The sequence below is a fragment of the Mauremys mutica genome, chromosome 12, assembly GCF_020497125.1.
Source record: "Mauremys mutica isolate MM-2020 ecotype Southern chromosome 12, ASM2049712v1, whole genome shotgun sequence".
Lineage (NCBI taxonomy): Eukaryota > Metazoa > Chordata > Testudines > Geoemydidae > Mauremys > Mauremys mutica.
The window spans coordinates 80,339,381-80,363,845 of NC_059083.1; the positions used below are offsets into that span (position 1 = coordinate 80,339,381).

The following is a 24,465-nucleotide window of genomic DNA, read 5'->3' on the forward strand; positions in this document are numbered from 1 at the left end:
CGAGTCTAACCGACCCCTCTCGAAATGCACCAGCCGCCGCCCGAGCAAGAGGCGGCGGGTGTGTGAATCAAGCCGGGGTCGCTTCCCGTGAGCGGAACCCGGAGCTTTCACTACCGCTTTTGTTAACAGAAAAGTCGATCACTTTAATTAAAAATCGTTACATGAATCCATTGTTTACTAGCACAAATATACTTTCTACACTGAATTTGCAGGACATCGATATAAACTTTCGTGGCAGATTCCAGCGATCAGTTTCCTTCAAGAAAACAGAAACAAAAGACGGGGGAGTTGGGGCGGGATTTTTAGGGCGCCCAGGAAAGCACAATCATCCTATTTTACTTCTTCCTTTTTCTAAGTAATGTTAGTCCCGTCTGGACGGTAAGTTTATGTTATGTTAAAAGCGCGGATAATTGTATTTATTTGTAATTCGCTTTCCAGTGTTGGACAGAAGTAAAGCTGTGTTTTTCCTTGGCTATAAAGCAGCTATTTAGCCACTACATTTGGAGCTTAAAAAGAGCGGTGCAAAGATTGCTACATTTAAACTGCAGATTGTACAGGTCCAGTGTTTGTGTGACGCCGGGTTTAACCCGTCCTGGCTGTTTTCGAGTGCAACCATTAAATACAATCTGTAGCACTAGCCGTGCCTCCCTCGTGTTTTCCTTGTTCGCTGTAAATCTATTTGCAAAGGAAACCTGGAGACACGATCTATTTTGCTCTATCGATTTATTTTTGCAAAGTCTTGTTGGGCTTTTAAAAGTACAACGACGAAAATAATTAGTAAAAAAAAAAATCAAATGAAGAATTAAAAATCCGAGCCAGGAATTTTATTTGCAGAAGAAGAAAAAAAATTCTCTCGTCTCTTAACAAAAAATGTCCGCGGTGAGTTTTGCTGTAAGCCCAGCCTGCACCTTGCAAACGAGACTCTCTCTCTAGGCCAGACTGCAGGGCTAAAAACCCCCAAATGCCAACTACGTTCTAAAGACAAAGGTTAGGTTGGGCCCAGGCTCGTTCGGCGGCTGAACCGTTGCGGTTTTCTGAGAGCAGAAGCGATTTATTTGTGAGACGCTGGACCCGAGAGCCATGGGCCGGCTCGGCCTGGCCCTGAGCTGCAATGGGTCGGATTCTGGCTGCAGTTATGCCGCTCGGCCGTACACAAAGTTAGTAAACAACACACCGCTCCGCTCCCTGACTACACGGGGGGACGCGGCCGAGCAAGCGGGGTGGGTTTAACCCCCTTTGTTGTGTGCTCTGGAGGGGGGGGTGGAATTGCCACGAAAGCTCCTTGAATTGCACCGGGAGGGGGGTGGATGCAGAATAGACCAGGGCGAGGGGGCCAGTTTCCCTCTGGAATTAAAGCTCCGTTCGCTGAGGAATTAATGGGGGGGGGAGGGAAAATGCGGGGAAAACATAAGACTGAAAAAGGCAAACAAGCCGGAGCACCTACCGCCAGGCCGCCGCCTCCCGGGCCGGAGCTGCGGGATAAGCCCGAATCCAGTGCAGGGCAGGGACCGGGGCTCCCGGAGACCCCGAAGCCAGTGTGCAGCGCGGGCCGCTGGAACACGCCTCGGATGCGGGCTAAGGGGGAGGGGGGGTCTGTTGCTTTAACGCGTCCTCTCGCTCTCCCGAAAGCGGAAACTGCTGCTGCCGGTGGGGGGGTTGTGTCGGATCCCGGATTTTTCCGCCGCGGAGCTGGACGCTGCGTTCGGGGGCCGGCGGCGCTTGCGATTATTTTATGATTTTGCTCCGGTGGCAGGGTCCCCGAGCTGCCTGCGTGGAGTGAAGCCGGTCAGTTAGCGCGCCCGGGGGGCGGGAGCCTCCAGCAGCACCGGTTCATGGCCGGGGACGCGCCCCGCTCCCCCACAATGGAGCCGGGGGCCGCTCAGCAGAAAATGGATGAGAGCGAAGCGGGATCAAACTCCCCCCCCCCCCGCCACTGCCGCTGCCTTTGCTGGGCGGGGGGGGGGGCGGGTGATACCGCCCCCCCATGCAAAGCTGAGCGGGACTTTTCATTCATTGCCACCTCCCCCCGGCCGCCCGCCCGCCCGGGCACGGCGCTGCGCACGGGACTCACCGGACGGGCTCCGGATTGTCTAGTGCCGAGTCGCATGTTCCTCCTGCCCCGGGAGAGAAGCGGAGCCGCCCGCTCCTGGGCCCTGCCTCGCCCGCTGCGCGGACACACGGAGCTCCCTTTTCTTCCCGCGCCTCTGCCTCTGCCAGTGCCAGTGGGGAGGCTGCTGCGTGCATGGCCCCGGCTACATGCCCGTCCGCTCCCCAGGCCCGGAGCTGGCGCCCTCCGCTCGGAGCTGCTGGGATCCACACACGGTAACGTCCTTGCTGCAGCTGCACCGGCCCAGCGGGCTGGGGGAGGGGAGAGGAAATCCCTACATCGCACCGCGCACAACAAGAGGAGGAAACGGAGATTTGCGGCTCGGACTCTTGCACACACAAAAAGAAGAAGCGAAGGCGGCAGCCGGGACCCCCCCGCGCGCGGCTCAGCACAGCCCTCCCCGCCCCCGTTCCCCTCGGGGCAGGCGGGCGCTGGCTTTGCACCGGCGGCTCTTGCCCTGCTCTCGGGGGGCGGCTGGTTTTTCCCCTTCCTTCCCTCGCAGCGATCTCCAGCGGTGCCCTGAGCCCGGCGGGCTTGGCGGCTCCGGGCTCGCTTCGCGCCTCGGCCTCCCGGGGCTTCCTTAGGCTGCTCCTCCTGGCAGGGCACTGCGGAGGCCACGGCCCATCTGGGGCGGTGACCCCCAGCCGCCCGAGCCAGCCCTGCCAGGGTCTCCCTCTCCCCTCCTGCACTGCGGGCACCCGGCCCTGTAGCACCTAGAGGCCGCGGCCAGATCGGGTGGTGCTGGGCGCTGCACATACATGGAGGCAGATACAACGGCCCCACCCCCACCACTTAGCTATGCCAGGCCCAGGGAAGAGAGCTTCGGGCTGCGGCACACAAAGGCCTGACGCCCGATCCTGCCATAGCTTCAGCGACCCAGGGCCCTCCACTCACCCCCCTGGAGGCCCAGGAGTCATTGGCAGGATCAGGGCCTAGACAAGGCAGGGACATGGTGGGAGATGAGCAGCATTATCCCCTTGAGTGGATGGGCAATCCAGGTGCAGGGCGTCTAAGGGACTTGCCCAAGTGCACACAGGAAGTCTGTGCCAGGGCCAAGAATCCAACTGAGTCCCAGCTGGGTGCCTTTCCCACAGGCACCACAGCCTTCCCCGACCCCTGCTTGTGCAGAAAGCTGCCTCGGACCCCTCTGTGCAACTTCAACAGTGCAAACTTTTCCCCTGTGGGGCCCATTTCTATGGGACTTCCTGCTAGACACCCCGGGGCCAATTTTATTGTTTATTTATCAAGTGCCGGCCCTACACTGGGTGCCGTCTGAGACACAAGTAAACACGTGGAAAAGACAGACAAGGTCATACAGGGAATCTTTTGGTGCCAATCCTGCAAACAGACCCAGGAGGGCAGCCCCCTGTGCCTACATAGATGCATCTGGCAGTTTATTAATTGATGATAAGTAATTATATTACAATTCTATTCTATTTCTATATTAATAAATTATCTGGCAGATTAAATATATTTTCCTTTTGTGGCATCACAGTAAAAGTGAGATCTGGATTCTGATTTCACTTACAGGGCTCTAAACAAGGAGTAACTTGAAGACAGTGAAGTAAGAGTGTGTGAAAGCAGCTTGAGCTAAGAATCAGGCCCTGAGTCTTTAGGGGGGTTGTTTACTGTCATTGCAGGGACACTGAGAGACATTTAGTTAGAGTGCAATTGCTTTGGGGCAGAGACCTCCTCGTTGTACTCCCTTGTAAAGCATCCAGCGCGCAGCGCAGGCAGAGCTATAGAAATAACAATAAGCACAACAAAACCTTTCTAATTCTCACTTGGCTGATCCACAAGCCCCAAGGAATTCTCACAAAACATCCCAGCCAGTCACCCTGCTTCTCAGCAAGGATTTCACAGAGTTAGGCCAAGTCACCAGGAAAGGATCCAGAGCAGACTCCAAATGTCCCGGTTTCAGAACTCCAAGCATTTTATCTGACTCGCTAGCCCTCTCCTCTTGATAGTAGTGAGGCCTGGTATTACTCAGCGTGGGTGACTTTTATTCGGAGGTTGGGATGCAGTATCCTGGGTTATTTTATTGTAGGCTTTTTAAATTATTCTCATTGTGCTTACTGGCTAATTTGCAAATCTGCTGGTCTGCAACACTGAGTGAGTTTCTGCTCTGGATGTTTCCTCAGTTTTCCACCACCAGGGTTTAGTGCAGGGGTAGGCAACCTATGGCACAGGTGCCGAAGGCAGGACGCGAGCTGATTTTCAGTGGCACTCACACTGCCCGGGTCCTGGCCACTGGTCCGGGGGGCTCTGCATTTTAACTGAATTTTAAACGAAGCTTCTTAAACATTTTAAAAACCTTATTTACTTTACATACAACAACAGTTTAGTTATATATTATAGACATAGAGAGACCTTCTAAAAACGTTCAAATGTATGACCGGCACGCAAAACCTTCAATTAGAGTGACTAAATGAAGACTCGGCCCAGCACTTCTGATGGGTTGCCGACCCCTGGTTTAGTCTCTTTCAAAGGTGATAGGAAACGTCTCCTTCCCCCGGGGCCTCACCGGAGCCCTGGCCACTATTCTAAGAAGGGAGGCTCAGAGGAAGGTGTCATATAAAGGGGAAGCTGAGGACATTGAAACTCAGGGGCAGAAGAGAGCAAGAATGCCAAGGTGCAGCTTCATGGGCCTCTCCAAAAAGCAATGAGTCCTCTCAGGCAGTAGTGCAAGGCCAGCCCGGCCAGGGGTGTGATGAGCAATCAGCCTCTCATTTGCACAGCGCCTGGAAGGGAAGGGAAGGGAAGGGCAGGTCTCCTGGCGTTCAGGCTTCCCACTCATTTCAGCTTCACAGAATGAAGGAGTTTTATCTCTGTGCCCAGGGCTATGTGTGATCAAGGGTCCTATTGACCCTCCACGGGACTGGAGGCCATGGTGAGTCCTAAGCACAATGCTGCTCCCTGGGGCTGTTGAGCAGGTGATTAGAGTGACAGTAACTAGTTGCAAGTAATCAGATTAGTATTCAAAATATGTAACCCGGTGACACACTCTGATCCCTTCACCCACCCAAGGGGAGTGTGGATTCCTCTCCATTCCTCTGTCCTGCCCCACACCCAGGGGGTCTGTGGTCATCAGGGCACTTAGTATGGAAGACTGTAGTCTCACTGTGCAGCATGGGCGTGTCACGCCTTCCTGGCCCTGCACATCTCCCCTCAGCCAACATTTCAGACCTCACCTTCCATCGCATCCCCTCCACCACCCTGTCATGCCCATCGCTGTGTTTTCCTCAAGGCAGCCCCCGTGCATGGAATGGCCTCTGTTCTGCTCCACTTTCTAGTATAGCAAAGTTATCTATCTATCTATCTGTCTAGCTCAGGGATTCTCAAACTGGGGGTCATGAGGTTATTACAGGGGGGGTCACGAGCTGTCAGCCTCCACCCCAAACCCCACTTCACCTCCAGCATTTATAATGGTGTTAAATATATAAAAACGTGTTTTTAATTTATAAGGGGGAGTTCCACTCAGAGGCTTTTGGTGTGAAAGGGGTCACCAGTGCAAAAGTTTAAGAACCACTGATCTATCTCTGGCTTTATCCCCACTACACATAGGTACATACCCCGTGTAGATCTATACATGTACAGTACTACGGCCAAGCCACGTATATTCTGCCATCTCTCAGGTGCAGGGTGGGCGGGAAGTGGACAAAACAGCCCCACATTTGGAGGAGGGGAGTTTGAGTCAAGGACACCAGGGACCTGCTGCAGAATCTTTGACGTCCATGCACAAGAGAGAGGGCACTGGTTGTAAGGCCTTCCCCCAACGCCCTCACTGAGTGAGCTGTGTGCTCCTTGATGTAGTCCCTGAAGAAAGAAGGAGGGGTGAGCAGACCCTAGGTTTGGACCTATGCTTCTAGAGAATCCTGTATGCTGGTGCTCATCTGACTCAGCCATCCTCTTTAGGATGCGTTTTCCATCCGGACTTAAAAAGGCTGACAAAGATCAGGAGGGAGCACACAAGGAGCAATAGAGGACGCGTGTTCTGGTGCTGAAAGCACATGGCTGGGAATCAGGAGGGCTGGTTTCTAATCCTGGATCTACAGCTTTCTCAGCTATGGTGATATCCCAGGTGGGGACACACGAGAGACATTTTTCCTTTCTTTCCAGGGAGGTGATGTCTCTCATTACGCAGCTCAGAGTTGCAATGGCCTAGTTGTTTTGTTGACAAATCACATTGCAAAGACATGTCTAATTTGCTGTCCACTTTCACCCCAAGGTCTCTCTCTTTCTCAGTTTCCCCCTCTTACGTACACACACATCTAAGGCATCAGGTGCAATCCAATGCGTTCCAAAGGCCAATGAAAGACTCACCCTGGTAGCCAGGGGCGGCTCTAGGCATTTTGCTGCCCCAAGCACGGCAGGCAGGCTGCCTTCGGCGGCTTGCCTGCAGAGGGTCCGCTGGTCCCGCGGATTTGGCGGCACGCCTGCGGGAGGTCCTCCGAAGCCACGGGACCAGCGGACCCTCTGCAGGCAAGCCGCCGAAGGCAGCCTGCCTGCCATCCTCGCGGCGACCGGCAGAGCGCCCCCAGTGGCTTGCTGCCCCAAGCACGTGCTTGGCGTGCTGGGGCCTGGAGCTGCCCCTGCTGGTAGCTGTGACTGAGTAGATCCAGGAAAGCTGCATGAAAGTCATGAAAGGCAAGAGAACGCCTCCCCCCCGCCACCTTCTACAGTTCAAATACTGTGCGAGAAAGTGAGATGTGTATATATGATTATGAATGCTCTGCCACACTGCATTTAGTTTACTGGTTAGCCCAGGGAGGGGCTGCAGGAAAGCAACCCAAAACTGTTGCATGTGGTGTGTGCACTGGCAATCCAGTGTGTTGTACATAATACAAGTGACCTGTCACTTAGCTGTCTCTGTAACAGCAAAACGTCCCTGCTGCTGCTGCTGCTGTGAATACTTACACAACGGGACCTGAGCCAATGCCCACAGAAGTGGAGGGGAATTTTTCTCTTGACCAACGTTGGATCAGGCCCCCAATCTCCTAACTGTCCATAAACATTTCCAGTTGGCTGCCTGCTTCCCATGGCTTGTAGCATCCATTCTGGCTGGGGCTGTGGTTTGGGTGGTGGGTATTTTTCTTTTGGGGAGAGGTGAAGGGGAGAGACACAGCTCAACCGCTCAGGCTGTAGTCCTGAGAAAAAAGGAACCAACTTAACTCCTATGAGCCCTTTCCATTGTATCAGATGTGTTAATAATCGGTTTTGCTAATGCAATTGCTACTATGATGCGAAAATCCTACTGGAAAATGTATTAGAGCAATTATCCTTCTTACTGCCGCAGCCTGGTGTAGTATTAATATTCAATTTTGATGTGGAAGTCCTATTATGTTAATGACTTTTGTGACAAAAGTCGTTAACGTGAGACTTTTTCTATGGTGCTGTATTAGCCGGGGTTGAATAGGCATGTGACACCAAGTACGTCTAACAAGATCAAACAGAAACTTGTGGCAATGCCACACAGTCCCGTCACATATCCCGAGCGCATTCGCGAGAGCTGCCATTGCTGGGCTCCGACGGGAAAGGAGATGCACTGCAAAGGCAATTATATGACAAGCCGGAGCCCTTTCTAGCAACAGACCTCGTGCTTCAGAACCACAGCCTGTTATTAGAATCTAAACTAAATTCTAATGGTTGGTCGTAGCACTGTGATTACAGAAATCGCCCAGCCAGATGTACCGGAGAGCAGCTAATGCAATGTTCTCTGGAACAGACTTCACCACTCCCTCCCTCATGACAAGGCAGATCACTCATTTTAGACCCAAATTTGCCCGTGTCCCGTGTAAAGCTGCAGCTGTCTCACTGGACATGACTGTAAATTACACATGGCAGAAACACTGAATCAGGAAAGCAGGTTATAGAAAACTTTCTAGCCATTAAAGCAGCGACGCTGGCGTCATGGCCAGCTCTCTCCTCTGCTCTCCTCCCAGGCCATTTTTTGGTTGTGTCCCTTGCAGTGCGTCTCCATCAGACATCGGAAAGGTCAGAGTTGCCCCAGCAGGTCTCGGAAGGTTGAGTGCTGCACTGCGGAGTGAGGCTAATGTCCCTGATTCCTGCTCAGGCCCTTTTCATTTCGAAACTGAGCCACGTTCCCCTTCCGAAGGAGCAGAGCAGATACATGAGGTTGGGAAGATAAAGTGCTATCTGCTAATGTCTCCGCGTGAACTGCACTGACTCAGCCCAAAGGGCTAAGCGGAAACACAGAGCTGAAGATGCTCGAAAGCCAGGACTACAAATGAGTTCAAGAGACACCTCCATTTGTTTCTGGGGGTGAGGGTAGATCAAAGGCACCTGGTGAGAAAGCAGGAGGGCTGGATTGCAGTGCATTGTAAAGGGTCGGAACATTCAGCCCGTGGCATTTCCTCTTCCTGACATGCACGTTCTTCCTTCACTCTTAAAGGATCCAAAGTAGCAACAATGCTGCTGCTCTGACCCGTTGGAGCAGACGGCTCTGTCTGTCTGTCACATTTCCAAAGTGCCGAACGCCCACCGCATCTCTTCTCTGTACACAAATCTCCATGCACAGTGCGATCTGGGCAGGTCCCCGTCTCACTGCCTGGCGTAGCTGTTGGGGCTTCCCTCTGCTCCGAGGACTTTGGGGGTGGCTGGCAAACAGGTGGCAGGGAGGAATGGATGTGTGTCATCGCCCGGCAGCCCCTGCTCTGACAAAGGAAAGAAAACACAAAGCCTGTTCTCAAATCCTGTTTCCACAGGCGCTGAGCTGCACTCATTTCTGCCGGGTGACCTTGGCCTAGGCACCCTGTGCTGTGCTGTGCTGGGAGAAGGAAAACCCGGAGCTGATCTGCAGCCCCAATCTCTGCAGCCTCTCGGCTCCGGAGCAGGGCCATGGCGGGGAACAAAAGGAAACGAATGTAACTAACACAAAAGATACACATCAAAACAACACAAGTAGATCTCTGCAATAAACAGCAGGGTTCCCCGAAGTGACATCCCCTCCTGTTGCTTACCGCCTTCTCTCCCCACCTCAGCCTCTTCTCATTGGTTGTATCCCCTTCACGATAGAGGCTTCCTTCCGAGAGGCTCAAGTTAAGGGGGCTGAAGATGTTCTCAGAATCGCCCTCTTCCCGATCGGATTGCCTTCACCAGGGCCTCACCCCACACATCCCTATTTACATCTGTGCAAATCAGTGCACCCATTTCCCCAGGTGTGAGCGATGAGGGAGGGTGCCAGGCGCAAGACTCAGCCCCTGGACCATGTGTGTCTGACGCCGTGTGCACGCACATGGGACTGTCTGCATAACGACAAATAATGTTTTCTGGAAGGAAAATGCCTTTTTGGGGCGGGAAGGGGAAACGTAGCTAATTATGCACAAAGTTCCCAAGTCAGAGTGGGGGATAAAGGCCAGTCAGTGAAATGAAACGTGTTCAGACCTTCATTTGCAAAGGAAGAATTTAGCAGTGCAAACAACCAGCACTTTTTGTTTGTGGGGCGGAGGGGTGGGGTGGAAGGTAGAAAGACACAGGAACGCTTTCTCAAGGAGGGGTTTTGCAAAGGCTCCTGGCGAAGGGTAGCGTTAAAGCCATGGGAAGGGGAAAGTCTATTCCATAACTAGGGCCCTACCAAATTCATGGCCATGAAAAACATGTCACGGACTGTGAAATCTGGTCTCCCCCCGTGAAATCTGGTATTTTGTGGGCTTTTACTCTATACTATTCAGATTTCACGGGGGGAGACCAGAGTCCTGACCCAAAAGGGAGTTGCAGGGGGGCACAAGGCTGTTTTAGGCAGGTCATGGTATTGCCACCCTTACTGAGCTGGGCAGTCGGCGAGCAGCGGCTGTTGGCTGGGTGCCCAGCTCGGAAGGCAGCACCCCACCAGCAGCAGCGCAGAAGGAAGGCTGACAACACCATATCACACCACTCTGAATTCTGCGCTGCTGCCTTCAGTGCTGGGTGGCCGGAGAGTGGTGGCTGCTGACTGAGGGCCCAGCTCTGCAGGCAGCAGTGCAGAAGTAAAGGTGGCAATACCATACCAGGCCATCCTTAATTCTGCCCTGCTGCTGGCGGCAGCTCTGCCTTCAGAGCTGGGCTCCCGGCCAGCAGCCACCGCTCTCCAGCTGCCCATGTCTGCAGGCAGTGCCGCCAGCAGCAGCAGTGCAGAAGTAAGGGTAGCAGTATTACACCCCCCTACAATAATCTTGTGCCCCCCCACACACAACTCCTTTCTGAGTCAGGATCCCTACAATTACAACACTGTGAAATTTCAGATTTAAATAGCTGAAATCATGAAATTGATTATTTTTAAAGTCCTATGACCATTAAACTGACCAAAATGGACAGTGAATTTGGTAGGGTCATAGCCTTAACTTGGTTTTTCATTTGCTAGCAGGGGTCAGGTTCTACCTTCTTGCATTGATTGGTGGATTCAGAAAAAGTTAATCGGGGGCCCTGATCAAAATAAAAAGAAGAGCAGCCAGTGCCGCAGGGAAGCAGCACCATTCTGGCCAGGTGCTCAAAGCTCCCCTGGTAAGAGCCTGGTGAGTTAGATATTATCAGAATCCCAAAGGGTAGAGGGGGGAGCCAAGACACAGACGGGTGAAGAGACATACCCAAGATTGCTGAGTGCCCAATTTCACCCATCCGTACTCAGGCTGAGTGGTATGTTACTCCTCCCAAAGGGATGGTGCAAGGACAGAATTGGTCCCAGAGCTAGGACTAGCACCCAGGCATCCTGCTCTGACATCCTCTCGCATTGCACGGGGGTAACTGTTTGGCATTCTGCCTATAGCATTTCTTCTATTCTAGTTTCCTGCCATCCAGCAATTTTGTAGTTACATCAGGGTTAATTGTGCTAGACTCAGGAAATTCGTTAGGTCTCAGCACCAAGATTTCTGTCTGTCTCCCGATGAGTTTGTGTTGTTGAGCCTGACACTGCATTTTGCATGTGCTGCGATATTCCAGCCATGTGAGGATGGATCCCTTGAATCCAGTGGGAGTTTTTATTTTGGCAAGTTCTTTGCCATTTGTACTGATTTTTTTTTTGCTAACCCATTTGACTGTGCACAGTCAGGAGGGCTCAGCCTCACATTCTGGAACCGAAATATTAAAGCGAATTACCACAATGAGCCACTCATTAACTGTGAGCCATTATCAGTTACTAACTCACCTGGAATTCCCTGGCCAGCAAAACGCAACTGACAGTGTCTTACCCAGCTACTTGATGTGTTGTGCAACAGCTCCGACAAAAAGCCCAGTAAGACAGTAACACGCTAACGAGAGTTCATCTTCCCACCAGCTCATCGGCATTGATTATTATTCTTGTTCCCCTGGCACCTGCAGCTCCCAACCAAAGTCAGGGCCCCATTGTGCTAGGGGATGCATAAAGACATAGTCAGAACCCTGAAGAACTCACCGTCTAAATAACGGCGCGCTGCTCCTATCGGGGGGCCTCATTCAGATCTCTTGGCGCTATACAAGTCCTTATGCTATTGCTTTCGTCACAGTGACCATCCTGCTAACCCAGTTGCCTGGTACCTGAATTCACTGACGAGCATCTGCCATCTGGTCAGATTCAGCTGTTAGTGATGGAGGAGAACTCTGGGCTATCGTGGTAGGCAAATGAACCTGCATTTGGGCCAGTCTCTCCAGACACAGGCATGCTGAGCTCTGGGGCTGCCAGAGACGACCAAACACCGACCTGGCATAAGTGGACACAACAACGCTGATGTCAGCAGTGTAGCCGCCTCTTGTGGGTCTAGCCCAGAGCCCCCTTGCCCATTTCTGACGTTTAAGGCAGAGGCAGGTCTGAACGTAGCGGGGTGATATCAGGAGGCATGTGGGATTTGGGGACTAATGATTAATTCTCTGCACTGCCCTGGGGGAGGGAGACCAGGCTGCTCAGCCTGATCTCCTGCTCCCTGGAGCTGCAAGGGGAAGAAAGCACTGAGGAGATCTGTCCCTCCCTCCCTGAGGAGGGGGAGAAGACAGGGCTGGCTCCAGGGTTTTTGCCGCCCCAAGCAGAAAAAAAAAAAGGAAGCAACAGTATCACAAGGAAATCTAGAGACCCCAGTGCGCTGCCCCGTCCCGCAGTGCTGTGCTCAGACTCACTCCACCTGGTTGAAACCTTCATGGGGGGGAGGCTTGGCGGCCCGTCTTGATGGCCCTGGCTGGGAGGGTGCTACCCAGTGGGGAGGCCTCAAAGATTGGGGTGCGTGCTGTAGAGAAGAAGGTCTCAGAGATTCAGGGACCCTTTCCCATAGGGACAGTGAGATGCAGGCATGAGAATCCCAAAGTGAAACCCAGGGGCAGGGTTGTGTAACCTGGGGAGATGCATGATCTGGAACCAGAGCGTGAAAGGATCCAGTGGAGCACTGCAGGGATCTGCAGCTCTGCAGGCATGGACAGGTCTGCAGGTGGGTGGGTGGGCGGGTGATGGGATCCCTGCAAGGAAAGCCAGGTGACAGAAGAATGGAGGTGGAGAAGGTGCTGTCTTCTAGCAGTAGCTCTGATGGGCCGGGAGAGCCTGACTCTTTGGTGCTGGACCTTGAAATCTCTATATCTATGTCCTGATTTATCACCGGCTCAGACAATATGACATTAATTATATTCTGCAACATCAAAAGGTTTTCACTTGTAGAGCCATGAAACAGAGGGGCTTTTCTTCCCAATGCCATGGGGCAATTTTTCCCATCAGTGTCAATTTCAGTTTTGCCCCCGAGTTAAATGCAAACTGCTGACTCTGGGATTTTTTGCTACATCTCTGCGTTGTGTCTCCTGTCCCTCTCGCTCCTTCCTCCTCCTCTTGCACTGCAGCTTGCATCCCCCAGGCAGGCACTCCCACCGGCAGGCTTCAGCGGCAGTTCATACAGACAAAGACCAGGGGCACAATTCTGGCCCCATTCGAATGAAATGGCAAACATCCAGTTGACTCCCAGGGGGCCAGGATTCCACCTCACTCTGCTCAGGGCCTGAGCTTGTGGTCATGAGCCAGGCAAGGTGTAAAATCTTTCCTACCACGTCCTCTGCCGGCTACAGGTCACCAGGGGCTGGGGGGTTCCACACTTGCCTTTCCTAAGGCTCCAGGCCCTCAGCCCCAGGCCAGACATCTCCCAAGCCAGGGGCTGCACCCTGGAGACTGAGCCGGTAGCAGCTTAGGGGAGAGGGGAGTTTCGCATCCTGATTCCTGGGGGATAATTCAGGACCCAGTGAGCACCTGACCCTCTCCTGGTTGGGGATCTTATCAGGAAAGAATTTACATACACTTTAGTCCTTCTGATGCCACCTTGATTAGCTACTGTGGCAAGGCTACAGCACCCAGTGTTGTCACCACAGCCCTGCCCTGTGTGCCAAGACTCCTTGACAAATTCCCCAGTGGACTTATTTTATAATAAGCTCTCTCCTTCTCTCACACACACACACACACAGTTGAAGGCACTCCCTCGATTTGCTCTCTCCTTCTCTCACACACACACACACACACACACACACACACAGTTGAAGGCACTCCCTCGATTTGCTCTCTCCTTCTCTCTCTCACACACACACACACACACACACACAGTTGAAGGCACTCCCTCGATTTGCTCTCTCCTTCTCTCACACACACACACACACACACACACACACAGTTGAAGGCACTCCCTCGATTTGCTCTCTCCTTCTCTCACACACACACACACACAGTTGAAGGCACTTCCCTCGATTTGCTGCTTCTGTCATTCAGCACCTGCAAGAGGGTGTTTGTTGAATTCATGCATTGATCTGATTGCAGCTCTTCCTGCCCTGTATCCCCACACCTGCACTCTGGGCGGTGGCGTCAGGTGACCTCAGAAGCATGTGCTAGAAATCCCCTGTGCACTGGTGCGCTGCACTTCAAACCCAGAACGGCTCGTAGTGCATTACCAGGCTACGCTTCCATCCCGGGGCCCTGACCAGAGGACGCCACGTGTCACCTTAGGCCTGGTTTCGCTGTGGTGATTTTGCAGCGTGCGGGTGAATTCCATGCGCTTTAAAGCGACTCGCTGGGCAAGCTTCCTCCAGGCTTTCCTGGCCTAGTCTTCATGCGACCCCATGGCAGCGGTACAGGCACCAATGGTCATGAGCGCTTTTACCTCTGTGCTGTCTAGCCCTGATCAGAGCAGGGGGAGGCAACATGATGGGAACCAATCCCGAGTCCTGCTACATTCATTGGCATAGTAGTGGGATATTCAGAATAACCCCCCCTGCATGGACACAGGCATTCTGTAGAAAGGCAGGCAGGGAGATCTCTTGTCATTCCGAGTGGGGCTGTCCTGACACTTCTCCAGGCTTGGATTAGGAGAAAGGGAGGCCCCCGCAGATCAGCAAACAATGTCTCACCACTTGCAGATTTGCATACATGAATGGGAATGCCTTGCTGGCCCTCGGCGCGGAATGAGGTGTAGGCCTGGCTTTGACACCGACCATTCTAGAGCGCTGAAGGGGATTTGAAAAGTCAAACACAGGAGTCAGGCTTCGCCCATAGTGGTAAAAATTACATTGACCTTCACCTTTTTAGCAACGGGCTCATTTCAAAGAGCAGTAATTTACAGACGCGATCCTAGGGAGCATTAGCTTTGCCTGGGCCGTACAAGTGCCCTAGGCAGCCATGCGTGGCATGCGCTCACTCGATGTGTCTTGATAATGTTCTAGCTGTTTGGGAAGCAGTAAATTTCAGCCTGCTCCAGTGAGGCATACCACCCCTAGCCAAGAAGCCGTTGCAATCAGAGGTGACTCATAATTTGGGGTGTCTCACTTTCAAAGAGCTGGTTTGGGACACCTGAAAAGAGCCTGGTTTCCTGAGGTCCATGCTCAGCACTTTCTGAAAATTGGGTCCCTTTGAAAGGTCTCAAGATGAGGCCCCACGAATGGAGGCCTCTGCAGTCATCAGTCACTCCTGAGAATCTTGCCCCAGGAAAATATTTGATCCCTTAACTCTGCAAGGAATGCAAAGCGAAATACCTCCTGTTCCCTGCACTGCCTGGAGTCTGGGTGCTGGCTGGAGCTGTTCTTTAGCAGCAATTTGCAGCACAAAAGCCGTGAAACAAGAGGATGTTTAGAAGTATCCTCAAAAGCAAAACACCCTGGACACTTATTTTAAACACAGAGGGCCTGCTTCTGGCCCACTCCCCTCAATAAGGTCTCAGTCCAATTTCCCCTCCCGGAGCACACCTGGAGGCAGGGCCGGCTTTAGGCCAATTCAACCAATTCCCCCGAATCGGGCCCCGCGCCTAAGAGGGCCCCGCACCCAAGCCCTGCCAGTGCGCTGTACCGGGGTGGCCCAGCTTCCCCAGGGGGCAATTTAAAGGGCCTGGGGCTCCCAGCATGGACTGGAGCCTCAGGCCCTTTAAATTGCCACCAGAGCCCCACTGCTGGAGCCCTGGGGGCTATTTAAAAAGTCTGGGGCTCCCCTTGCTTCTACTGCCCCGGCCCTTTAAATAGCCCCTGGAACCCTGCCGCTTCCCCAGGGCTCCTGTGGCTATTTAAAGGGCCGGGGTTGTAGAAGCAGGGGAGCCCCAGGCCCTTTAATAACCCCAGAGTCCTGGGGTAGTGGGGGGCTCCAGCTGCCTCTGCTGCCCCAATCCTTTAAATAGCCCCCCGAGCCCTGCCGCTTCCCCAGGGCTCCCATGGCTATTTAAAGGGCCGGGGCAGTGGAAGCAGGGGAACCCTGGGCCCTTTAAATAGCCCCCGAGCCCCGGGCTGCTGCTGCTACTACCCCAGTGGGGGAGGGAGGAGGAGGAGGCACTTACCGTACAGGGTGGGCTGTACCCCCTGTACCCACACCCCCTGCCTGCACCCAGCCCCTGCCTGCAGCCAGCCCCTGCCCGCACCAGCCCCGCACCCCCTGCCCTGTCTCCAGACAACCATTGCCACACGCCCCTGCCTGAAGCCAGCCAGTCCCGCACTCCTCTGTCTCCAGGCCTGCCAACCCTTGCCGCACCCTCCTGCGGCCCTGCCTGAAGCCAGCCAGCCCACCCCACATCCCCCTGTCTCCAGCCAGCCCCACACCCCTTGCCCTGCTTGCAGCCAGCCCCTATCTCCAGCCAGCCCCTGCCCTGCCTCCAGCCAGCCCCATGTCCACTGGTGCCCTGCAGTTCCCAGGGCAGTAACCCTGCACACCTGCTTCAATGAGAGGGGCAGAGAACAGCTGGGACCCACACATGTGCACACCCTAGGGTGACCAGAAACCAAGTGTGAAAAATTGGAACAGGGGTGGGGGGTAGTAGGATCCTATATAAGAAAAAGACCCCCAAATCGGGACTGTCCGTATAAAATCGGGACATCTGGTCACCCTAGCACACCTCCAGGGAATGGCGGGGACCCACACATGTGAAACGGAGGTCATTTCTAGTTCAGGCCCATCTTTTAAAAAAAGAACTTTAGGTAGGGTTAACGTACATCCGTATTTTCCCAGACATGTCCAGCTTTTTGGTTCTTAAATCGCCATCCGGGAGGAATTTTTAAAAATACGGACATATGGTAACCCTATTGGTACAAAAAATACATACTGTGGCACATCCCTTAAAGCAGAACTTTTTACAGGGAACCGGTTGCTAAGAAATGAAAGGCTTTTTTTACATGGTTTTTTTTTTTAGTCATCTCTGCCGGGGCCCCGCCGAAAATGTTCGAATTGGGCCCCACACTTCCTAAAGACGGCCCTGCCTGGAGGGGTTTGAGTGGGACTTAATTGATGCCTAGGCCTCTGCCCAAGTGGAGTTTTGCCCACAGTGCATGAACTAATCACAAGCTCATTTTCAGTTGTATGCTCAGGTCTCTGTTTGCACCTGGAATTGCTCACTGCAAACCAGGTTCTGACTCTGAACATTTAGCCCGAAAGGACTTTTCCCAACAGAGACGCTACTAAACACCAGTAGCGAGACGTGGGCTGCCTTAGCTTGCAAAGTCATTCCACCGAGACCCTCACAGCGTTCCAGCCGCTCCAGAAAGGGGCCATCCTGCGTGACATGTGCAGCAGGGAGATAGGCAACCACCTTGCAGATCTCCCACCCTACAATGCGCCCAGCCAAAGAACAGCTTTCCAAACGACGGTCATTTGAAAACTCGGACCAGACTTTGAGCCAGAGCCCAGGGCCCTTAACCAGTGCACAGATCAAGTCCGTCCTTTGGCAAACTCCTAGTGCAGTCAGGGACCAAGGGTCCTGCAATGAACTCTGCAGTCGCAGACCCCGCGGCGCTCACTGACCTTGATGGGCCCAGTACAGCGGCGCTCCCTGCAGGATTAGGCTTTAGCAAGAATTTGGCCTTCCCAATTTAACTCTCATTCCTGTCATGTAGGGAGCAGCTCACTGTGGGGTGAGGGACCCCTTGTGACATTGGATTGACCCAGCTGATCAGACTGCGGCTGACTTTAATTCACTGCCTTTATATTGGTTAGATCCCCCAGGATGTCACCGTGACGAGGCACCAACTCCTGAAGATGCCACAGCCAGGACATTTGTTTCCCTCCCCCTGCCTCTATCTGTCATAAAATGTGATCTTCCTAAAACTGAGCTTTCTGGGCCTCTAAGGCCGACGGCTGGGTGGGGGCCCAGCCCAAGTGGGGGAATCTCACAGAGCAGACGAAACAGACAAAAGTCACCCAGCCAGTGAGATCTCTCCTTCTGGCTGGATTCCCTTCCCCAGCCGCTCGCTCTCGCGGAGGCTGCAGTGCAAGTTCTGCGCTTTGCTCGCCCTCCGTCGCCGACAGTTCCTCATGAAGCCCTGGCTGGCTGGGACACACATCACATTTATGCCATAGTCTATACTGCCTGCCAGGTCATTGCTCCAGGAGAACATTGCTCTAGGAATACCATTTTTTTTTAATTACAGCAAGTAAAGGCCATCGATACAGAACTGGACAGATACGTTTTTAATGAGATGCGACCTCCTGCTGGTTCAGAGGTCGCCTCCTTGGGGGCTGACCCGGGAAGGCTGGGTTTCATTGTCAGACATGTCAGAGATGTGTCACGGGTTTAACCTTCTGAGCCACAGGGTCACATTTCCAGCCTTGCTACGGGGCTGCCGGTCACCGAACCGGCACCGCTGTCAGCTTGTCTGGCTGCCAGAGGCAGGGACTTTCCTTGGCGGCACTGAGCTGTTCCTCTACCGGGGAGCCTCAGTTACGTTCTTTATGGAGTGGTGAGTGGAGGCGAGCCCCCCGCCCCCCACTCGGCTCCCCGGCTCGGCCCCGTGATTAACGCTGACGCACATTCCAAAGGGAGCTGCAAACATCTTGAGGGTGTAATAGAGAGTGTCCGAGGCAGGCAGGGCAGGGTGAGGGGCTGAGCTGTCCCCTCCTGGCCTCGTTTTCCTTGGCTCAGCTCGGCTCGCCTGGGCACCAAGCTGCCTTGTTAAACGCTTTCTGCTCCTAGACCTCAGCCGAGAGACCCGACCAACCTCTTGGGGCAGATGCACCAGGCTCAGAGCTCAGTTGTGCCAGCTGTGCCCATTCGGCTGCACCGGGTAGCCTGGACTCCTCCAGACTTCAGCCTCACAATCGACAGAGCAGCCTGGGCGACGCACTAGGCCAGCGCCGCACGTAGTGAAACGGGAGGCGAGTGGGAGCGCGGCACGAAGGCCCAGAGCACAGAGCTGATTCCACTCCAGTTTAACCTGGTGTGAATCTGGAGCGACTCCTCTGAAGCCGCCAGGGTTACCCTGTCTACTGCCAGGTTCTCGCCCACTGATGAAAAGTGCTCGATAAGAGCTAAGTGTTTATTCTAATGATAATTACTGCCCTGGTGTGGAGCGGAGGGACATGCCCCTAGTGCCAGGCCTGGGACCCTGAGCCGTGACTGCGAAGCCCTGACTTAGCCAGGCCCTGCGAGCTATTCTGCAGGGCAGAACCTGTATGTCGGCCCAGACCCTCCCTGAAATCCAGGCAGCTCCAGCCAGGAGTTAACAGCTGGCAGGATCGGGACCCGCAGTCCCAAACACTGAACTGAATTCCCTTCCCACCCTGTTCCCACTTCCACCTCCTCCCACAGAAAAGAAACTAAGCAGCTCAGTCACCCCGCAGCTGACACAGGGCATTAGCTACCAAGAGATCTGTGTATGGGATTCAGGAGAAGCAAAAAGTCATTTCTGTGCAGTTGTCGAACGCTCCCATTCCCAGACGACTCCGTGGCATGTGGAACGTGCCATGATTCCAGCTGGGCTGTGGGGAGGGGCTGCGGTGGTGTTGAAGCCGGTGCAGCGGGTGAGGCTGCAGCAGGCACTGGACTGAGGCAGTCTGGATGTCGTGGTAGTCGGTGAGTTCTGGGTGTTGTGGTGGTTGTGATGCTGTGGTGGTTGCACGGCGGGTGGGGTTGAGGCGGCTGTGATGTGGTGGTGGGTTGTGGGGCTGCCGGCTGTTGTCTCTGTCTCTCTCCAGAACACTGAAGGATCTGTCGGCAGTGCCGGTGGAAACAAGCCATTCATTCTTTTGCCGAGCTGTCAGCTTTCCGAGAGATCGATGAAAATGCTGCTGTACAAGTGGAGTGGAAGGGTCGGCGTGTCGCGCCAGCCACTGTAAATCTCCGCTCCGCTTGTTCCATCGGCGGTGTGGTGCTTCGGGCTGGAGCGGGAGACACGGAGAATCGATGCAGATACACACACCGTCCATACGCCTCGGCACATGCTTCCTGGGCTCCCTCGGAACCTGGCTTGTCCTTTGCAGGCCTCAGAAATTCACCAGCCTGCTGCCAGCAGAGTGGGGCTTTCCCCACACGCATGGCCTGACCCCAGCAGCCCTGTCCTGGTTCATCCCCTGCTGCTGTCTGTAACAGGGCTGTTCATTCCTAGAGGGGAGCCCAAGCTGGAAAGGTCAGACCCAGCGTCTGGGGGGGGGGGCGGTTAGATTGGAGCCTAGTCTGAGTCCCTCCTTCTGGGAGCCAGCCCTGCTCCTGTTAATGCAAACGCTACATCCCTCCCCCTGCGTCTCCTCCTGTCTGACTCTGCCAAGAAGCCACCAAGCTGCCTCTGTAGCACGACAATCGTGTCACTGAGGATCACGGTTTCCTGGCAGGGTCGCAGCGCTGGAGCGACTGAGGCTGGGGAGGAGCCCTCTGGATCAAACACGTCTTTGTTGGCAGTTGGCAAGTTCCTCTTTAGTCCAAGTGACACAGAGACCCCCATAACTCCCCACAGCCCTGGAATAAAGAGGAATTTGGATGGTGACCTCGCGTCTCTTTGCACTGGCCCATGACTGCATCCTTTTAAAGCAAGGAGACATTATCAGGCATTAATAATTAATGATCAATTACTTACCTTTGTTACTGTTGCTATTAACACCAATACTTAGCAGAGACACTGGGCTTCGCCTGCTCCGAGAGCAGCCCTGCCCCAGCCGGCTGATCTGCACAGCACCCCGGGCAGGGAGAGACTTCTCGCTTTACAGCGCTCGAGCGGAACATGGCCACGTCTGGGTGCCCAGAGCGAGGCCCCTACATCCAGGATCGGGGCCCTCTCGGAGGCCTCAGCACCCACGACCCCTGCTGAACTGGGCTCTCTCTGAAAACCAGGCCACGGAGTTCAGGGCCAGATGCCGAGCGCGGAAGTGTTACCCTCGGCCAGGCTTCGTCTGCCTGCAAACCCCAGGCATGGGCTGGCTGAGTTGCAGCCTCACTGGAGGAGCCCGCGAGCCAGGGCGACCTGGCAGAGGCCGCTCAGGACAGAGCCAGGAGCTCTTGGAGACATGTCCTGTGTTCAGACCCATCACCCTTTCCCAGGCTGCCTCTCCCAGTGAAGCAGCCGCCTGGGAAATCTCTTTGGGGGATTCTCCTTCCCTTGCTAAGAGGGGCTGCAAGCAGCCAGCCTGTTGTGATCCCTACGGAGCCCGCTGGGGCCACGAAATCCATGACAGGGCCACGGCGGGGGCTAGAAGTGACCGGATGAGCACCGAGGGCCGGGGAGGGGAACGTGGAAGGAGGAGAGACTGTGGGGAAGGGAAGGGGGGATATGCAGAGAAAGGGAGGACGAGAAGCAGCAGAGAGAGAAAACCTTGGCTCTGTTTCCTCCGCGCTGACCCTCTTTGCATTATGTCATATGCCAGTCATGCAATTCGCAGCAGCATGTGCTGGAGCTCCAGAGTCGCTGCTCATCCAGGCATTTCCCGTGACTCCTTGGGCAGGAGGTTTGACCCTCAAAGAAACAGCTGCGCAGCTGCCCCCATCCCTGTCGCCGCCTTGCCCCGCGGTGAGCTCCCGGGCAAGGCGCCTGCACATGCCACCACGTTTTCATTGTCTCTCTCCTGCTGGGGGGTGAAATTTCATCGCAAGAAGGGATGTCCCAGCAACTCCTGGTTCCCTGCTGGCTGCTTCCCCAAACCTGCATGCACTGGGAGCTGGACTGGAGCATGACAGGCAGGGGGTGGAGGGTTCCCCCGTCTAGCAGCCCAGCGAGGTCCCTGCTCTGCATGGACAGCGGAGGCAGCAGACAGCTGGGGGATGTCACTCCCTGACTCACTTTCACCAGCCACTTTCGGAAGCTCCCTGAAGCCAGGAAACAGTGAGCTCTATCTGATATACCCCGATCTCCAGCTCCCTGCAACAGCGTCTGAAATCCCCCCGAGCTTATTCCCCCGCCAGGGATCCACAGGGAGGATGCAGGGAGACCTCCCTGGGCTGCCTTACAGATGCTTGCTGCTGGACGCTCAGTGAACCTGCCTGTGGCTGTGTTGGCAATGGGGCTGGAACAGGAAGTTCTATTATAAACGAGGGGCCCTTTCAAGTTCTGACAAATTCATCAAGCAAGCGAGGCTGTGCACACGCTGGCGAGGGAGAGGCTTTGCTTGCCGAGCCTGGAGGGGATCCCGGCCTGCTGAGATCCCGTCTATTCGGGCCTGGCAGACGCACAGGTGTGAAGCTGTTCCTGCTTCTCTCCCTTCCCACGCCCTCCGCCAGAGTCGTCCGGCTGCATCAGCCCGAAGCCAGCAGACAGCAACGTGGAACAAGCTGGGCTGCTGCCGTCCTGACCGAGCAGGGAGTGGCTGCGCTCCAGTGTGCACCTCCTGCTCCGGCGATGACAGACGGAGTCAGGAGCCTGGCTGCAGAGAGCTTCTCAGCTGGGCTGCGTTCTCCATGGAGCCCAACACAGGGCTACAGGATCCCAGGGTCACTGTGAGGGGCCGCATCCCCCCCACACCTCAGCAAGGGGCCCAGCAGGAGGCCCCCCTGACTCCGACCCAGCCTGGCACTTGGGGGTCCACTCCCAGACAGGGGTCAGAGGCACCAGTAGCTGGGAGCTGTTTGGGTGCAGCTGAGCTCATGACCTTAGAAATAGCCAGGCGACCCCCAGAGCAGAGGGCACAAGGGGAGCGTGACCAGATGTCCTGGTTTTACAGGGACAGTCCCGATACTGGGGGCTTTGTCTTATATAGGTGCCAATTACCCCCCACCCCCATCCCGATTTGTCACACTTGCTGTCTGGTCACCCCACACAAGGGGGCAGGGGCGTGAGCACAGGACAGGGCAGGGTGGCGCTGGGGGCATGTAGGACCATTGATCTGTATTTTGGACAGGGGTAGAAGGTGTCGCTGGAGACGTTAGCCAAGGTGGCCTCACTCTGGGTTGAGCCTGGGCCATGCCTGTAAATCCCAGGCTAGAGAGGGGGGCTGTACCCCCAGAGCATTGCTCTCTCCTAGCATTCTGCCCTGCTCGGCCAAGCCCTGCTGCACGTGCACGGCCCAGGGGCAGCACCAGGGGCTGCGCAGACGCGTAGCCGTTAACCGGCCCAGCTCCCGGGGAGGTAAATCGGAGGGGGGGGAAGTGATGCACCCAAGGCCGCTGAGGCAGCAGTGTCAGTGCCGGGCTAGGACTCGGGAACTCTGGGCCCAGCCCTGCTGCCATCTCCTGCCAGACATGCCTCTTTTGGAGGCTCAGGAAAGAGGCAGAAGAGGAACTACCGGGATTTCCCTGGGCTCTCCCTGCCACAGATCCACGTGCAGCAGGCCCGGAGGCTGCCTGCCCCCCCAGCCAAGTCCAGAGATCTCGGTAGCTGGGACGGGGGAGCGGCTGAGCCGGCGCCCCTGGGATAGCACCGGAGAGCCCCATGGCCCAAACTCCCTGCCCCTCCCCTTCCTGTTTCTCAGCCAGCCTCTGGCTCCGACCTACCTGCAGCCTCTGCCAGAAGCTCGCTAATGGGAACCGGGGAGAGGGTGCAGGACGGAGGAGCCCACATCTGCTGTGCGGCTCTTATCTCCAACGCCCTTTATGCTCCAACTGCTTCCAGCTGTTGCGCCCCCGTCACTCTGCAGTTCCTGCCGCCGGCCCTGCTTACACTCGGCAGTTTGAACCCGGGTCACACTCGTTCCCCCAATCACCCTCCCGGGCACTGGGAGCCAGCGAAGCAGTGGGGTGCGGAGCGGGAGAGCCCACAGCCTGCGATGCCATCCCCACAGCGTCCAGACAGACAGGCAGCACGGCCAATGCCGCGTGGGACGGCAGGGGTGGGTCGATCCTTTCTGGGCTGAGAACAAAACACTCCCCACACCCAGGCCTGCACCACTGAAAAGCAAGAAGTGAGGAACTTGTCCCGGCACACACACACCCCGCCACACACACACCTTGGAGGCTTCCTGGGGACTGGTGCCGAATGCAGCAAACAGGCAAAGCTGCCGAGCCGAACCTGGACACACATGGCACATCCTCGGCTTCCCTGCTGCTCTGCCCCGTCTCTGACGTGGACCTGGATGGCCCCATCACTGCAGCGTGTGTGCTGAGGCGGTGGGAGGTTGCTAGGCTTACGCCCCGGTGAGGAAAGCTCTGAGATCTGGAGCGGCCAGGCCCGTGTGCAGTGAGCTGCTGGCCTCCCCCTGGTTCCTAGCAAGCCCCACCAGCACGGACGGTCTGGCTGTGACGAGAGACCATGGGCTGAACAGGTCATGGGGAGCCAGAGACGGACACTGATGGTCCCATTCTGTGAATATAGGATTTCAGTCCCCCGAGCTGTTACTCTAGTGCCCTTTGCCACCCCATAAATCCTGGGACAGACCGACTGATGGACAGACACGGGAGATGGCCCCAATCTCACTGTCTATAAAACTAGAAGGGTGAGGCCGGGGGGGACCCCCCCGGCTCCGCGGCCCGGCAGTGCTCTCTGCCGTGGGCTGGAAGCTGGAGAGCCAGGAGTGGGAAGACACCTGCTGGGTGCAAAGCAGAGAGCGTTGCAATGGCAAAGGCCACGCAGCAGCTGACAGCGGTGGGACGAGGAGGTGGATGGTGGACACTGGACAGCGCTGCGGGAATGAGACCAGAGGGGAGGAGAGAGGATGAGACGGGCTCCCCAGAGCTGATCTGGCCAATTGTGGTGCTCCCAGGACCATCCCTGGGCCAGGATAGAGCGGCTCTGCCACAGGGGAACTGCTGCTCTGCGTGAGCGAAGGAGGCTGG

The 24,465-nt window shown here is 55.3% G+C and overlaps 1 protein-coding gene across 8 annotated transcripts in view; it reads right to left on the bottom strand.

The window, feature by feature from the left end:
- BAHCC1 (BAH domain and coiled-coil containing 1) overlaps positions 1-2,768 on the bottom strand; it is an 89,835-nt gene extending 87,067 nt beyond the window's left edge. For 3 of the 8 annotated variants that reach the window (XM_044984024.1, XM_044984023.1, XM_044984021.1), the window contains exons 1-2: positions 2,072-2,768; positions 1,445-1,767 (exon numbers count right to left, since the gene is read on the bottom strand). The gene's annotated coding sequence lies outside the window, so the exon portion shown is untranslated. Of the gene's footprint in view, positions 1-1,444; positions 1,768-2,071 lie in introns of those variants that run through there. The other 5 variants (XM_044984020.1, XM_044984017.1, XM_044984018.1 and 2 more) reach the window with 4 other exon arrangements.
- Between the last annotated feature and the right edge of the window lie 21,697 nt (positions 2,769-24,465).